The sequence below is a fragment of the Taudactylus pleione genome, unplaced genomic scaffold, assembly GCF_031769625.1.
Source record: "Taudactylus pleione unplaced genomic scaffold, aTauple2 ptg001661l, whole genome shotgun sequence".
Lineage (NCBI taxonomy): Eukaryota > Metazoa > Chordata > Amphibia > Anura > Myobatrachidae > Taudactylus > Taudactylus pleione.
This window is the reverse complement of record NW_028286058.1, coordinates 2,420,614-2,438,642: the sequence shown is the minus strand read 5'-3', so window position 1 is coordinate 2,438,642 and position 18,029 is coordinate 2,420,614. Positions and strand designations below refer to the sequence as shown.

Genomic DNA, 18,029 nt, shown 5'->3' with positions numbered 1-18,029 from the left:
CCCAATACTTACCGTCGAGTTGCTGGTGGTCGGGATGCCAGCATCAGGATTCTGACTGGTGTCAGGAGCACGGTGCCAGCAATCTGAGCGTCAGCATCCCGACAGCCAGGAAAATAAGTTCAACTTCCCCTCCACAGTAAAATTTCCTCCCCGCCCCACCCAGTGAAGTTAGCCAGTGAGTCTGTGGCAGTGTCTTCCCATGGGAAGTGCCACCTGCTAATCCAACGCTAGACAGGAAATCCCAGGGGAGGTGTTCTCTTCCCCCTGGGACTGCCAGTCCAGACTGGGATTATAAGAGAGAGCGTTTCCAAAGGGACGTCACTCTCCTGCCTTCCCATGAATCCTACACAGCTTCTGGGGCCTGCAGCCGATGCCAGTCAAAGCGCCTGCCAGATCCGTTGCGCATGCACAATGCTCTTGCCAGGTGCTTCAACTTTCCAGACATCTGATCAGACAGCCACAGCCCCCCCTCAGGCAATATGGTAAAGGCTGTCACTGTGGGAGAACCTTCTTTGTTTGGAAATCTCCATGTATTTCACTAGATAGATAGATAGATAGATAGATAGATAGATAGAGATGTGTCCTTACTTGTCTAGCTTCAGTACGCTATGCAGTGCAATATGCCTGGTGTGAGGGATGTTATGTAATAGTACATAATTCACAATTACACAGCTGATGTGAGTTCCTGTACAAATTATTTGGATCTTATACCAGGATTGTTGTCAATATTGAGAATGGTCTCACTGTTTAGTCCAAGGTATCAGTTGGCTCAGTGGGCTAATAGCTATGTTTTCCTCCGCTGGTGCATGGTGGAGTCCATCATGATTCAATTCCCCTATGCAGCCACTTTTAGTACCTTGTCTTCAGACTGATTGATGACATTGAGAAAAGTCGTCCCTATTGCTTAGGAGCCAACTGGTTTAGCACACTAATACCCCTGTGCTTTACTCATTGTAAGTGAGAGTCTGGGTTCTACATCCCAAAACAAACTTATGTTTTATTACTGTTGGATTAGACTGAGAGATGACATTGAGAAAACTACCTGAATTGACCAGAAAAACAAAGCTGCCTCAGTGCACTAGTATTGTAGTTCTGTGATAGCCGAGCTGGTGGCTGTCTTGGTTCAAGTCCTCAATCATAATTTTAGTATATTTTATACCTGGCTGATTTATGTCAGTGATAAAAAGGATCCCCTTTGGCTCAGTACACTGCAGGTGTTTGGGTACTTAATTTTCTTATTTTTAGTACCATTTTATGTAGATCCAGACTGAAGACAATGAGAAACATACTGTAGCTAGCCTAAAATGTCACCAGGCTCACTATAGTAGTTCATTCTATGATAATGAAGGTCCTGATACAAACACCCAAACAGCCATAATCCCAGTACAATATCTTGTATTACCCCAGGATTCTTGGTAATCACTGCTTGATGAATGCATGAGCTGACTCAGCTGACCTGTAGCCATGAACTCTCCTGCCAATAAAGGGGTTCTCTTGGTATCTTGGATGGTGCACCATTTGGGATACAGTGATAAAGCTCACACTACTTGCCCAAAGCAGGATCTAGCACAATGCACTAGTAGATAGGTCACCTACTGGTCGCAATGATGGAGTCTCAGAATGGATTTTTTTGGTACCTTGAATGCTGCCTGACGTGGTGTCTTCTCTTGCCATATTTCTAATTACTCCAACTGACCATTTCCCCTCTCTGACCATCACCTTCTCTCCTTTAACTTATCCCTCTTTCCTTCCCCTCCTCTACCTCCTAACGCCACCATCACTAAGCGTAACATTGTGTATATCAACACCGTTTCTTTTTCCTCCCTGATTGACTCACTTCTCTCCCCTATCCTCTCTCTCTCTCTCCTGCTCTGAACAAGCCATTACCCTATTCAATGCCTCCCTTACCTTTGCTCTTGACTCTGTTGCTGTGGCAATCACTACTCACCGTCGCAGATCCACACCTCAACCCTGGCATTACAAATGCGCCAGCAAAAGTGTTCACAAACCACAGAGAGATTACACTGTAAGATAGACTCTCTTTATTTCAAGTTTATGCTCTCATCCTACAGTGCAGCCCTTCATCTCTCTAAATAGTCATATTTCAAGAACCTCATTGTGTCCCAGTCCACAAAACCCGTTGTCTCTTTGCCACATTCAACTCCCTCCTCTGCCCACCCCCTCCTCGTTTCCCCTACTTGCTTTCAGCCCTTGACTTTGCTATCTACTTTACATATAAAATTGATTCCATATACATCTTTACATCATATCCCACCAGTCCCCCAGCTCTACACCTCCTCCTTTTCCGGATCACCCCTCCCCATCCTACTCTGACATCCTTCTGCCCGGTATCTGGAGAGGAATTCATGACCCTCATCTGGTCCTCCCCCCCCTCCCTCCTTCCCCCTTGACTCTATCCCTTCCTGTTTCCTCCGCTACCTCTCTCCTTGTGCCTGTTCCCATCTTGCCCACCTCCTCAGTTTCTCCCTCTCATCTGGCACTGTCCCTTCTGCTTTCAAACATGCCCTTGTCTCCCCCATTCTTACAAAACCTACCCATGATCCTAACACTCTCTCCAACTACTGTCCCATTTCTCTCCTCCATTTTGCCTCCAAACTCCTTGAGCGTATTGTTTACAACCACCTTTCTTTCCTCCCACTCCCTCCTTGACTCATTTCAGTCTGACGTCTGTTCTCTCCACTCCACTGCAATTGCCCTCACGAAAGTCAGCAATGACCTCCTTGCTGCCAAATCTAAGGGCCACTACACTCTGCTCATTATCCTTGACCTCTCTGCTGCTTTTGACACTGTGGACCACCCTCTTCTGCTGCAAATCCTTTACTCCCTTGGTTTATGTAACACTGCCCTCTCCTGGCAGTCCTCCTACCTCTCTGATCAATCCTTCTCTGTCTCCTAACATAACTCCCGCCCCCCCCCACATCCTCTTACAGGTGTTCCCCAAGTTTCTGTGATTAGACCCCTCCTATTCTCCCTCTGTATGTCTTCTTGCTGATGATATTCAGATCTACCTTTACTTCCCTGACATCTCCCCCTCTCCTCACTTGTATCTCCAACTGTCTCTCTGCTATCTCTTCCTGATTGTCCCAGCAATCTCTTAAACTTAATATATCTAAGACTGAGCTGATCATCTTCCCACCCTCCCGCATAACGTCACTTCCTACTATTTCTTTATGAGTTGATGGTACAACTATCTCCTCTAGCCCCAAAAGGCTCTGTCTTGGAGCTATCCTGCACTCCTCCCTCTCATTCAAACCACATATCCAGCACCTCTCACAGACCTATTGTTTCCTTCTCAAACATATTTCCAGGATCAAGCCCTTTCTCAACCAGGATTCTACTAAGACCCTGATACACTCACTGGTCATCTCCAGATTGGACTACTGTAACCTCCTCCTATCTGGCCTCCCCAACTCTCATCTCTCTCTCCTCTCCAGCCTGTCCTCAATGGTGCTGCTTTGCATCTTCCTCTCCAAACATTCTATATCTCCCCCAGGGGTGTATCTAGGGATCCGACCGCCCCTGGAAATGTAATGGACTGGCGCCCCCCTCCGGCCATAATTTCGGAATAATTACACTATACATTAAATAGGTACTTAAATGATTCCCCTGCTACCCCCCTATGCAGTGCCCCCAGTAGTAGCCTCCCTATGCAGTGCCCCCAGTAGCAGCTACCCCCCCATACAGTGCCTCCAGTAGTAGACCCCCTATGCAGTATCCCAGTAGTATTTCCCCCTATGCAGTGCCCCCAGTAGTGGCCACCACCACCCCCATACAGTGCCCCCAGTAGTAGCCCCCCTATGGTGTGTTGCCCCCAGTAGTAGTCCCCCCTATGCAGTTTCCCCAGTAGTAATCCCCCTATGCTGCATTTCCCCCAGTAGTAGTCTCCCTATACAGTGCCCCCAGTAGTAGTCCCCCCTATGCTGCATTGCCCCCAGTAGTAGGCCCCCTATACTGCATTGCCCCAGTAGTAGTCCCCCCTATACAGTGCCCCCAGCAGCAGCCAACCCCCCATAATGTGCCCCCAGTGGTGGCCCCCCTATTTGGTGCCACCAGTAGTGGCCACCAGCTATACAGTGCCCCCTAGTAGCCCCCCTGCCAGGCTTACGCACACCAAAGAAAAAAAAACACAACTTACCTGAATCCCCACTCCTGACGTGACCACCGCTGTCTGCTCCTCCTGGCCCACTCTGCAGTGCACTATGGGTGAGACATCATTACCTCTCTCCCATCACCCACTGCAGGGGGGAGATGGAAAGCGGAGCTCATGAGTGAGCTCCAGCCGGCTCCCTCCGTGGACACAGCAGCCAATGAGAGTCTGTCTGACTCTCATTGGCTGGCTGCTATAACAAACACACAGCCGCCGCTGGCGGCTGTGTGTTTGTTACTGTGTAGGGCAGACCGCTCTCACTGTGGTCTGCACTACAGTTGTGGGGCCCGGAGGACTAGCAGTGGGTGTAGCAGAGGCTATGGGCCCCTGCACCCCAGCACACTGCCACTAGTTCCGTCCCTGGAGTAGTCCACCCCTTGGCTGCTGGTGGCACTGCCGGACGGCGGCCCCCTTTGGCCGGAGTCCCTACTGAGTGCCATGGGTAGATATGCCCCTGATCTCCCCCTCTCCTACAAGTCCTCCACTGGCTCCCCTTCCCCTTCAGAATCCAATTCAAGGTTCTTACACTCGTTTACAAAGACGTCACCCATTCCTCTCCCATTTAGTCCTTATCCTGCATTGTATTGTATTGTATTGTACTGTAAGTTACTAGTCACTTATTTGTTTATGTACTTTGTAAGTCGCTGTGGTACACTTGTGGCACTATATAAATTAAAAATAAAAAATAAAGGCTCAGGTCAGCTCTGTGGTCTAGCAGCAAAGTGCACTAGAGACAGGTAAGTCCATGCTTAAAATGTCCATGCATGGTGGCTTCACTGTTATTGCATTTTATGACAGATAGATGACAGGGACAATAGGGAATCATCTTTCAAAGATAGTAGATTGTGGTTATAATCCTGAAGAAGGTTGTCCTTTAGCACTGATGATGCACTTTAAGAATAAATAACAAACATGGTGCAACATCCAACTTACTTAGAGAACATCCGACTGAGGATACCAACCTTCATCCACTAGCCTAGGGTGTTTTATGTAATGTGAAAGCAATTCTAAAGGTATTCACCTGCTTGCCCACAGATTGAAACCTGGATCTCCATCATCATCACCATCAGGGCACCTGGCAGCCATTTAGCTGAGCCGCCACACAACCAAGCATATTATGAGACTACTACCAGTGTCATCAAGCAGCTCGGAGGCAAAATACAGTTACTACAATAACACTGGTCCAGGAATTCAATCCAGGGACCCCCACCATCAGTGCCATAACTAGGAGTATGCGAGCGGCGCAGTGCCCTGTGGGCGGCACCACCACTCACCCATGGCCTCAGCACCTGGCTAGCAGGGTGCCTGTAATGACATCCTGCAGCCAGACTTGCTGCTTCACTGCCACCGGAGAGTCCTCTGGATGCCCCAGCAAGGCACCCTGCAGCTCTTACAGCCCCTCTGCAGCATCGGCAGAGCTGTAATTACATAGGTTGCCGGCCCCATCCCCTCCACATGATGTAATGACGTCAAGTTCACAGGGGGGGGGGACGTGGCCAGCATAGGGCGCAGAATAGCCCTGTTATGGCACTGCCCACCATAACTACTGTATGTGCCGGGAACCTTTCAGCATGTGCCCCTAACCAGCGGAGAGACTTTTCTCAATGTCTTGAACTACCCAGCTGCAGCATTCAAGGCACTGAGGTATAAAGAAGCCAGGCAGGATATAAGCCAGGATTTGCACTATGCTGCATATAGATTACCTGACTGGTAACTTACCCACCAACTTGCATTGTGTCTGACTTGAGAAATCAGTGGCGGCTCCAGAGGTGAGGCTGCAGCACAGTCCAAAATTATAAATAGTTGAGCCATCCCAACTGCCACTCCAAACATTGCCAAACATTGATGGCTGGGACTCACTGGCAGTTGGTGTGGCTCCCCTATATGAATTTTGGACTGCGCTGTAGCCCCACTTCAGGAGCCTCCACTGCTTGAATACTTTTCTCTATGCTAACAATCTGCCTGCTGTTACATTCAAGGTACTAAAATTAAACATACAGTAGCATTGGCCTCCACTTTATCTGCCATAAACATTATTTGATGGACCACTAAACATTAATGCATACTTACCTACTTTACTTAATTGCTCCCCGGGAGATGCCCAGGAAGCAGACACTGGTGACTGCTTAGGGGGGGCGGGACTGGCTTACTATGTCATTAGGCACCGCGGATTCGCCTCATTTAGCTCCGCCCCCTCCATATGGACCCACGAGTCACGGCACTTATGCCGTGATTCTTAGCATTTATCTCCCCATCCTGCCCACTTCACTAGGAAGTGGGCGAGATGCGGGAGATGTGAATACTCTTCCGGGGTGCGGGGGCTCCCTGACCATTCACCCTGCACCCATATTATGCAAAACTTACCTCTCCGAGGTACCTCGTCGGGTCTCCCAGCGCTGCTCAAACGCCGGAAAATGGCAGCCGCAGCCATTTTTTCCGGTGTTTTGTGCATGTGTTGTGAAGAAGTCGCCAGGGAAATTGCGGCCGTGCCATTTCCCCGGCGATCTGCGCATTCGCAATAGACTCCGGGCACACTCTAGTGCCCAGAGTCTATTGATTCTGCGCTGGCCGGCCAACCGCGTCAGTCGGCTGCCGGCCGCTGGAGTGAGGGGAGGGGGCCCGTGACGGGGGATGCAAAGAAACCCCTGAAGGTATCTATACTTTCTGTTTGGACTCAGCACTCCGTTATTCTCTTCTTCATGTATGGCTATAATAATTAGCTTATTGAGTGTGGACTCACGATGCACCACGTACTGTAGAAACTGCAAGAGCTGTGTAAGTAGTAATATTCTTGCCTATACTATTCTGTATGAGGCTAATGGAGGTGACAGAGACTTCTGTGATTATATAAAAGTATATGATGCTTCTATACTGGTCATAGAAATCCAAGCTGACCTCATTATATATATATATATATATATATATATATATATATATATGAGAGGAATATATATATTCCTTATATAGTATTTTTATCATTGTAAAATATGTCACACATCGAGTAACATACTTTCCAACTATTGACCCATCTCTCTTCTCCCTTTTGCTTCTAAACTCCTTGAGCGTATTGTCTACAACCGCCTTACCACCTTTCTTTCCTCCCACTCCCTCCTTGACTCATTTCAATCTGGCTTCCGATCTCTCCACTCCACTGAAACTGCCCTCACGAAAGTCAGCAACGATCTCCTTGCTGCCAAATCCAAGGGCCACTACTCTCGCTTATTCTTCTTGACCTCTCTGCTGCATTTGACACTGTAGACCACCCTCTCCTCCTGCAAATCCTTTACTCTCTTGGTTTACGTGACACTGCCCTCTCCTGGCTTTCCTCCTACCTCTCTGATCGTTCCTTCGCTGTGTCCTCTCATGACTCCTCTTCCCCTCCACTTCCACTAACAGTAGGAGTTCCCCAAGGTTCTGTTCTTGGACCTCTCCTATTCTCCCTATATACATCCACTTTAGGTGAACTCATTAACTAACTCCTTTGACCTCCAATATCATCTCTATGCTGATGATACTCAAATTTACCTTTCCTCTCCCTTGCTCCTTACCCGTATCTCCAACTGTCTCTCTGCTGTCTCTTTGTGGATGTCCCAGCGCTTTCTTAGACTTAACATGTCTAATACTGAGCTGATCATCTTACCACCCTCTTCCACTACATCACTTCCCACAATTTCATTATATATTGATGTCACAACTATCTCCTCTATCCCCAAAGTGCGCTGTCTTGGAGTTATCCTAGACACCTCCCTCCCCTTTAAACCGCACATTCAGCATCTCTCGCAGTCCTGCCATTTTCACCTAAAAAATATCTCCAGGATTAGACCTTTCCTCACCCAGGATGCTACTAAAACCCTCATCCACTCACTGGTCATATCCAGATTGGACTACTGTAACCTTCTCCTAGCTGGCCTCCTAGTCTCTCACCTCTCTCCACTACAAGCGGTTCTCAATGCTGCTGCTCGGCTAATCTTCCTCTCCAGATGTTCTACATCTGCTTCCCCTCTCCTTCAAACCCTACACTGACTCCCCTTCCCCTTCAGATGCCAATTCAAGGTTCTTACACTCGCCTACAAAGCCCTCACCAAATCCTCTCCCGCATACATTTCTGACCTTCTCTCCCTTCACACTCCTGCCCATCCACTTCGCTCAACTAATGCATGCCGTCTCTCTTGCCAACAGATCATTTACTCACACATCCGCATCCGAGATTTCGCCCGTGCTGCTCCCTACTTTTGGAATGCTCTCCCTCTCCCTATCAGACTCTCCACCTCTCTACAAATCTTCAAACAGGCTCTCAAGACCCACTACTTCATCAAGGCCTTTCAGCACTCATCCTAACCCACCTCATGCTCTTTCCTTCCTATCTTCCCCTTCTGTGTCACGCCTGTCTGTCTGCCCCTCCCCTTAGAATGTAAACTCTCATGAGCAGGGACCTCTTCCCTCATGTGCTTCTCTTTACATTTTCTTCTACTCCTTACTCCCCATTACGGCACCTAACACGTGACTGCCAACTCCCGGCAGCTTATTGTGAGTGCTTTAATCGCTATTGCAGCAATGTATATAATTGTGTCCTTGTCCTGCACTGTAAGTTACTTGTTTCTTGTTCACCTATTAGTTCTATGTACTATGTAAGACGCTGCGGAACACTTGTGGCGCCATATAAATAAAGGATAATAATAATAATAATAATAATAAAGTCCTTGTTACCAAGTCCACTGGTGTCACCTCACAGCCATCCATGTCTTTCCTGGTCGATTGTGGCATCCCTGAAGGCTGTGTTTGCCCATCTGCACTAGTGGTTAGCGTTTCACTCCCAACAGTTGCTGCTATTCTGAAACATCGGCGCTACCATTTTGGTTGCGATCACGTGACCTACTCTTCCAACCAAGTTCCAGCAACTATTGTCATATGCTCTGCCCAACCTATCAGGCTATGAGCGGCCTGTATAAACCTGGACCTGCACTATGGGCCTGATTCAGACCCGCTTGTAAGCGATATGCGCTCGCAAGCAGGTTGATGGTGGGGCCCTGCACACGTGTGGCGTGTGCAATGCACGTTTGCTAACCCCGGAGCGAGTGAGAAATTCACTCGCTCCGGGGATCGCTACAAACAGTTCAGCTGTCGATGTTGATCAACAGCTCGCCCCGTTTTGTAGGCGGGAAGGGGGGGATGGCTGGCCAAACGGAGGCGTTCCCAAAGGAACGCCTGCCGTTTGAGGGCGGCCCTACTGACATCACTAGTGATGTCAGTAGTGAGCTTCCGGCTCTATTAGAGCCGGAAGTTCACTGGGGCTTGCGGCAGACGAGACCCTACCACAAGTTGCGACCATCGTGACCATCACCTGGCCGCTCGCAAAAGCTGTGGGGTGGGTGGTCACCCACAGCTTAGCGAACGGCCAGGTGGCCGTTTTTTTTTTAAAAAAGCGGCCTCCCTGATTCAGAGCGAGCGCTCGCTTTTGCTCTGAATCAGGCCCATGTTACCACTCTCCAATATTGTCACATAATTAGGCCAATACTCAGGTGTTTCTATGGAGTGCAAATACCGTGCATCCTTCCACAAAACAAGGAACGCCTCGCCCCTTTGTCTCTTTTTAATAGTCTTGTCGCACAAAACTGAAACTTACTTTTTCACTACTAGCCCAACGCCTCCCATTGTTTGATGCAAACGCTCCTCCGCCTCTGCAAATTCCACCATCTTGCATCATAATCTAAAAACCTAGATGCACCAGTGCAAGCTGAGGCAAAGATGATGTTGATCTGCTGTTTCGCTTATTATTCTGGGAGAGATGTATCAAGCCTTGGAGAAAGATAGAGTGAAGTTGCCCAAAACAACCAATCAGCTTCTACAGTACCTGTCATTTATTTAGCACAGTCTGCGTAATAATAGAAGCCGATTGGTTGCTTTGCGCTACTCACTACCCACTTTATTTCTCACCAAGGGCGGGATGTAGAAAAGGGAGAAATGCGGTCAAACCCGCATTTCTCATATGCACCAAGCCCTGGATTGCGATTCATAGCGGGGCTTGGATGCGGTGGGTACAGCCATCTCCTGATGGCGTTAACCTATAGAAGCCTATAAGATTCTATTGGGAAAGTGCCGTGAGAGGGAACCAATCGGATCCCTCCCAGCACCACCCACGGCACGCGCCTCCTGCGTATGCACAGGAAGATGCCATAGGGACTTCTGGGTCATAGACCTGAAAGTCCCTCATTCGCAAAGGGGCGCTATTACCGAGAGAGCTGTCCTTTGTGGTGTTCTTCATGCATACTGGCATTACTAACATGCATGTGAAGGGTAGCGAAGGATTGATACATTTATTATTTATTCACAGTTTCTTATATAGCGCAGCATATTCCGTTGCGCTTTACAATTTGAATCAACATTAACAGAACAAGACTGGGTTGTAAAAGACAGACATAAAAGGTAAGAGGGCCCTGCTCGCAAGCTTACAATCTATAGGGAATTAGGGTAGTGGTTATTAGTCCGCTAGGGTGACGCTACATCTATTTTTAAGTACGGGAAGCAGAGGGGCGATCTCCGCGAACTGTGTGGTCGTCTGGGATGCTGAGTCTGCGCAATTTGGGAGAGGTTATGCAATAACTGTGTTAATTGCTAGAAGCAGGAGGCAACAGATTAACTGCGTGGGAATCTTGTTGCCGAGTCTGCGCAATTGTTGGTTAAACAAGGTACCGGTGGCCGGCTTCCATCGGTGGTAGTATATAAGGTGTTTGTATCACGGCACTCTGTCTATAGCAGAGGTGCACCCCCACATCAGGGATACTTGTTGCGGGTCCCCTTTTCTGTACATAACCCCTAACGGTAACCCTAATGCTAACCCGAACCCCAACTGTAAACCTAAAACCTCATTGAAGATGAAAAGATTCCATTAATAGATCACTAGGGTGTTTTCTTGCTTCATCTGACTATTGCTGTCTCTAGCGGTAATCCCTGCCACCAAAAAGATTGACATTGCATAGGGAAGTTTATTTAACAAGTATCATGGTAGTACTTGTACCACTGCACTATCTGGCCTTTTATTGCCATCTCAGGCATTGCACCTATTGTCGCTAGGTCAGCGGGGTTCAAACCCCCGCCTTCTTTGTTTTGGTATCACCCACAGTTGTTTTATTCCACCTATATCAGGTATTTTCCAGAATGTTTTTTACGGGGCCAGTTTGAATGTCTAAGGGGTCTATTCATGAAGCAGTGGAAAGAGTGGCGAAGTGGAGTGTGGATAAGTTACCCATGGCAACCAATCAGCTCCTACCAATTATTTTACAGAATGTACTTGATAAATGAAACCTCAAAGCTGATTGGTTGCCATTGGCAACTTCTCCACTGGCACACTTCTCCACTCTTTTCACTGCTTCATGAATAGACCCCTTAATCTGAATCTGTAGTCATTCTTGCCCATGTCACATACCTAGCAGGCAAAACAGTCAGAGCACCTGGTCTAATCAGCTTTACAGTATATAGGAAGCAGGAAAGCTATTAGGAAAATGTGGGTTCGATTCCAGTCAGTAAAGCTGGGGTGGAGTTCTGTGATACATAAGCTTGCTGTTTCCTGTGAGCGGGGTTACCATTTCAGAACCATTTGGTCGGTGACTAGCGAGGTGTAATACTGTATGTCTAGCCAGCTTTAGAGTTGCAAGAAGCTTGTGTGTTTTTTGTGTTATTTTGGGTTTCAAAAGGCAAGATTTGGAGTATTACCTAAGAGGTGTCCATTTCACTATTGTAACAGGGCCGGAGAAATAACAACGCATGACTGGCACGTTCCCAGTGTACCGGTGTCTTTTAATGGAGTCAGACAGTGTTCTTTAGTAAATACACATAGTAGTCTGGAATAGCAGGCCTAGAAATTAAATAAACAGGTGTACTCAAATAATCCAGCCCCAAAGTCTCTAGAGTTCAGTCTGCTGCCATGGAGTGCAGCCACCTCCTGCCATGCTTCCCAGCACAGTTACAGTATTCAGTCGGTCCCTGGCACTAATCACACTCAGGCCTACTCGCTGGCCGCTATTTGGCATCAGTGCCCAGAGCACTGGGTGAATGAAAGTTGTAAACTCTTCCTGGCTTGTGCAACCTTGAAAACCCAGAGTTCCAAATCTCCATTGCTGCTGCAAACTGCACAGGCTCAGAATACTGCCACCGGAATCCCGACACCAGTCAAAATCCTGGCGCTAGCATCCCAACAGCCAGCATCCCGACGGTAAGTAGTGGGGTTAGGAGGAGGGTTAGGGTTAGGCAGTAGGGGAAGGGTTAGGTTTAGGATGCAGGGACAGTTAGAGGCAGGGGTAGGATTAGGATACTTACAGACAGGTGTCAGTATCCCAACCCTGTTGGGATGCTGGCATCGGGATTCTGACTGCTGGCATCTTGTACCCAACCCTTCAAAACACATGTGAAAAGTAGAGCAAAACTTACAAATCAAACTAAAGAAAACATATTTTCAAATTTTGGTGCTACTGTATGTTCTTCATATACGTATACGAGAAGAGAATCAAAATATCAGTTGAAGTGGTTGATCCATGGTCGTCTAGGGACTCATACTCTAGGGAAGCCGGACATTCACCTATCGGATTACGTATGTACTTGAACTTACCTAAAAATTAGTGTTTACAGAACCTTACGGTCGGAGGAATTGTCATATAACAAGCTGATAAACCTAGCACAGGTACTTAAAAAAAAATAATGATTCTAATATAAAATAATAGCTCATTCCTTTATATATCTAGAACAGAAATTGAACACCAAAGCCAAGGCCACCTTTATAGATTTGCTTACCAGCATTCATTGTGCATTTTCTTTGGGTATATAGTATTATAAGACTGTTTCAGCAGCAAAAGACACAAAAATAGGAAGAAGTAAGGATGTGAAGAGAAAAAAAAAAAGCTTGCTGCCCCAATGGAAAAATCTGCCCTAGGCAAGTTCCACCGAGGATACAATGTTATACATAGACGTGCCGTCAGCCAGTGTCAGGACAAGATGTTTTGTTGCCCACTGTAACAATGCCAAACTGTCCTCTCTAACAATGGATAAGATAATTAGTAACAGTGGTGTAGGCAGATGGCTGGATGTAATAGATGAGAGCACTCTTTATATAATTACAGAAGGAGAAGGCATCATGTACTTTAAACAAATTCCGCACCCCAGCAGGCGTTCCTGTGTACCTTAAGTTCTTGCTTTGGACTTTACCTCTTATGGGGGAGATGCATCAAACCTTGGAGAGAGATAGAGAAGATGCTGATAGCAGCCAACCAGCTTCTAACTGTTATTGTACACACTGTGCTAGATCAGTGATAACTAAAAGCTGATTGGTTGCTATGGGAAACTTCACCACTTTACCTCTCTCCAAGGTTTGATACATGTCCCCATCGTTGTGTTGTCAAACTGCACCTGTCATAGTGCTCTGTTATCCATCAGCCTGGACTACAGCAGGAGACCACAAGATCAATCACTGCTGGTATTTCATTCTGGTATTTAAGATAATTAGGTAATCAACAGTGACACAATATTTACTGACTTTTAGAAACATGTCCCAGAGTTGTGACTTTAAACATCTCTGCAAGTCCCATAGCTTGTTGTGAATCTATCATTGAACAATATATCTCAGGTGTATGTTTCAGTGCAGTATGTAATGTATAGCTCTGTTTTTTTAGTGACATGCATATCCTATGTTTAAGCAGAATAAGAGGAACCTACTTCCCTTCTCTCCACTCCCATTGGCTGCGGGTGGTGCTTGTTATACCATATATCACTAACTGTCTGAGCTTGTCCCCTAAGTGTAAAATGTGCATATCCTTTTTAGTTACAATTACCAGCTAGAGATATGAACAAGCCATTTTAATATATATGGAAAGCTATATATATTCTGTATATAATTTTAACATACATTATTTTATTATTTTAAATATATAACTTATTAATGTATTATTATTAGATAATTATTTTTATTATTATTCATTTATTATTATTATTCTCCAACTCTACTTGGCACCTTGAGAAAGGACATTTTTGCAGGAAAGAATGGAGTGTGAATAAGTCCAATTCTTTCACTATGACATAGCAAGTCCATTGCTACATGGGGTACTAGAGTATTTCAAAATGAAGCATTTACAATCACTAAAATGACACTTGCTTGTCACTCAAAAACACGGTCTTCATGCAGGAAAAGTCACATCAATCAGCAGTGTAGCTATGTAGATATCATCCATTCCTCTAGCCATTCAGTCATTTACAAAAGCCTATAAAAACACGTTAGTATATACATTTAAATCAGCCGTCTCTTTGCAATGCCCAAAACATGTTCTTCCTTGACTAAATTTTCCACTACTTTTCAAAGCAATTTCAAAAAGCTACTGTAGCAATCGACAAAAAAAAAAAAAAAGTTAGCACTACTAACATAACAAAATCCAATTTTATAAAAAGAGTCATTTAAAAAAATCATATTTGCAATGATCGTTGAGTGCATTTTAAATCTTTGTTTCAGCAACATTCATCTCTATAGTTTATCTCACCTCAAACTACCTGTATAACACCCATTTTCCTAATGAGAAAATATTGCAAACAAGTAGAGGTCCCCTGTCTGGGTTATATTGGCAATATCAATCTAGCTGCACATAAAGGGTTAATATCCCAGAGCTTAAAAATTATATTTTCGGTGAGAGATCCCTGATGTGGAAAAGATTTTGAAAGCTCATTTTGCACATATACAAGAGTTCAAAATAATTGAATATATTGAATGAGCGGCTGATACTGTACATATTTTGCCACATTGGCACTTTTACTGGGTCTCACATCTTCTACGCTGTTGCTAAGCGACTGAAAATCTGGGTACCAGCCTGATATGCTCCTATCTCCGTCTTGGGAAATCACTAAATGCTACTTACTAATCAAGGCTGCATCGTACCAACAGCTAATACACAGGATAGATGGGCACATTGCACTTTAAAGGGAATTTGCAATGTATTGTCTCCATGTATCTTATCACAATGCTCCATCCTAACAAGACTGACACAAACTTCCTTTTGTGAAAGTAATAAACAGTGTTTGCTTTTCTGTACATGAATCCCAGGTCCAGAAATGTACTATATACCCAAATGTTTAGCTATAACTAACTAAATGCTTCCTATGAATCAAATGTAAAACTAGGTTCATTTAATAAACTTTTGAATTTTCTTTTAGTGTTGTGTCACAAATATAACATGTGGTTATTCCCTGGTGCCTGCACACAGCTCATAACATACCAGTATGATGGATATTATAATGTTACAGCTGTAGATTTGACAGACATTACCTACTTTAAACATTCTGGGGTCTATGTACTAAGCCTTGGAGAGAAATAAAGTGGATGGAGATAAATTACCAATCAATCAGCTCCTAACTGTCAGTTTACAGGCTGTGTTTTAAAAAATGACAGGAGCTGATTGGTTGGTACTTTATCTCCATTCACTTTATCTCTCTCCAAGGATTAGCACATAGACCCCTCTGTATTATATGAGGCTTTAATTTGTCAAGGATGATAAATCCATCAGGATCATCCCCTCTCTTTCTAATCTATCTCAGTAGCTCCATTCCAATGAGAGTAACTTTCAAACTTTTATTTCTTAGTGGACTTCAAGAAACTTCCAAAGTTATAAATCGCACCCCCAAATACTTAAGCTTTTTAGGGGTAAACTTAGCCATTGAAAGTGTCTTCTAAGAGTTTGCGGCAGCATAGAAAAAGTCCAAGTCTATACCAAGATGTGAGACCTCTGGACTATCTGCAAAGAGCATTTATATTTGACCACCCACTCCCCTCCCTATGGGATTCAGCAAATCATGTGGTCGGTCATACAGTACTATAATATATAATAAGACCTTACCCAGCACAGCATCAAGAAGTGGGGTGCAGCCCAGAGCATCCTGTTGACAGCCTGGTGCCCATGATGGTTCAGGGTTACTTGGTGGCAGCTGACATGGATCTCCCACTCTTTGTACTAAGAGAAGGTTGAAGCCTCTGCGTGTCACCAGAAGACAGTGCCAGCAGGTACATTGTGTTCCATTCCCAAAACAAAGAGGTCAAAACTCTGCCAGGTCATCTCCAAGCAAGAGATCCGGTGATGTCACACAAGTCAGTCTGAGCAGAAGAGAAGAGACTGATGAAGAGAACGTGGAGACCTCACAGACCTGAACCTATCCCCTCCACTCCACTGTAACTCTGTCCTCGGTCTGTGGAATCACACTTCATCCTGCGTGACCCAACTGCTCACACTTAGCTCCTCTGCGATGGGAGAAGCAAAGTATTTTATACCAAGGCTGCCCAGGATACCTGCTGGTACCATGTCTGAGATAAAACCCAGGTGTGGAGCTCCTTATGGGCTCAGGGTCTGTCTGCAGGGGGTCTGTAAATGAGAGGTTCTAGTGGAGCAGCACAGGAGCTGTGTGTTGTACTGAGAATTTAAGGAAGCAATATTCAGTGTTTGTCTCCCTCACTCCCTCCCACCACTTTCTCTGGGTCTGGGATTCCCAGCTCTTCCCCACCCCACATTGCACTAACCCTTTCAGCATCGCTCCCAAGTATCTCATGTTTTGTTTTTATCACTTCCTCTTTTTGCTGCCATTTCAGGGAAAACAATATTGTGTTTTCTTAACCTAGTAATGGCCACAACGTCACAGTAATGTACTGTCCTAGCTTACTACCAGAAACAATATTACTTCTCAGTTGTTTTTTATTTTATTTTTACGTCATAATTTGAGTGTATGACTCAAATATAAACAATCTGTGCCTTTATACCTGCAGAACCGTTTTAGGCAATTCAATAGCATTGCTGAGGGTGTAAATTAATGAATAGGGTGTGTTTATAATGGGGCAATCTGAGGCAGCTGTGTAAAGTAATAGGTTTTTGGGGACAGCAAAACAAAGGCACAAAAAAGCAAATATCTTACATTTTATTGATGTAAGATTCTAAATGAGTGCTGATGACATCATTAGTTGATCTAATGATGCAATGTGTGTAAGAAACCAGAAGGATGGAATTTTGGTTGCTGCCTAAAACCTGGCTATAAGGATGTGAAAAATGCATTCAGCCAAGTATAGCAAGGATTTATACTTATATTATCCTTACCACCTACTACCTACTTCGAATACAGATTAATTTCAAGTGTATAATACATGGGATTTTCAAATGTTTAACTAGAGTGTTACACATTTGCTACATTTGTTGCTTCTAGAGAGATACCTCTTTCCACAGCTGTGTACATTTCATGCTTAATAATAGTGCCCTAGTTAACTTTATGCCCCATATTAGTTCCTTAGTAAAAAAGCTATTCCACACAGCACCTCCAATTCATATAATGCCAGACTATAGTGCCCCCAGTTCACATTATGCCACATTGTAGTGCCCCAGTTCACATTATTCTTTATGTAATGTGTGCATAGTTACTTATGTTATGTACAATATATTGCGTGAATAAGGATGTCACATCAATATTCTGTCTTAAATCTTATTGGTTCAATTGTTACCAGCTGCAGCCAGATCTTAAAGATCTGAGAAAATGACTCCACAACAGTAGAACTAGAGCAGAGGTTCTCAAACTCTGTCCTCAGGGACCCCACACAGGTCACGTTTTCCAGGTCACCCAGCAGGTGCACAGGTGTATTCATTACTCACTGACACATTTTAATAGATGCATAGATGGAGCTAATTATTTCACTTTTTGGGTCCTGAGGACCAAGTTTGAGAACCTGCGAAGCAGAGGGTTAATAGTTATATTTAAATAGTCAAACAAGACCTGATGCCAATACCTGTGCTTCTGAACCAAGCCGATTCACTCTCAGTCGTAAAGTCATACTGCATATTAAGTATTCCAGCATGGGTTA

General features: G+C 45.1%; 1 protein-coding gene across 1 annotated transcript in view; it reads right to left on the bottom strand.

The window, feature by feature from the left end:
- TUNAR (transmembrane neural differentiation associated intracellular calcium regulator) overlaps positions 1–16,581 on the bottom strand; it is a 39,806-nt gene extending 23,225 nt beyond the window's left edge. The window contains exon 1 of the mRNA XM_088464361.1: positions 16,033–16,581. The gene's annotated coding sequence lies outside the window, so the exon portion shown is untranslated. The remainder of the gene's footprint in view (positions 1–16,032) is intronic.
- Positions 16,582–18,029: the final 1,448 nt, after the last annotated feature.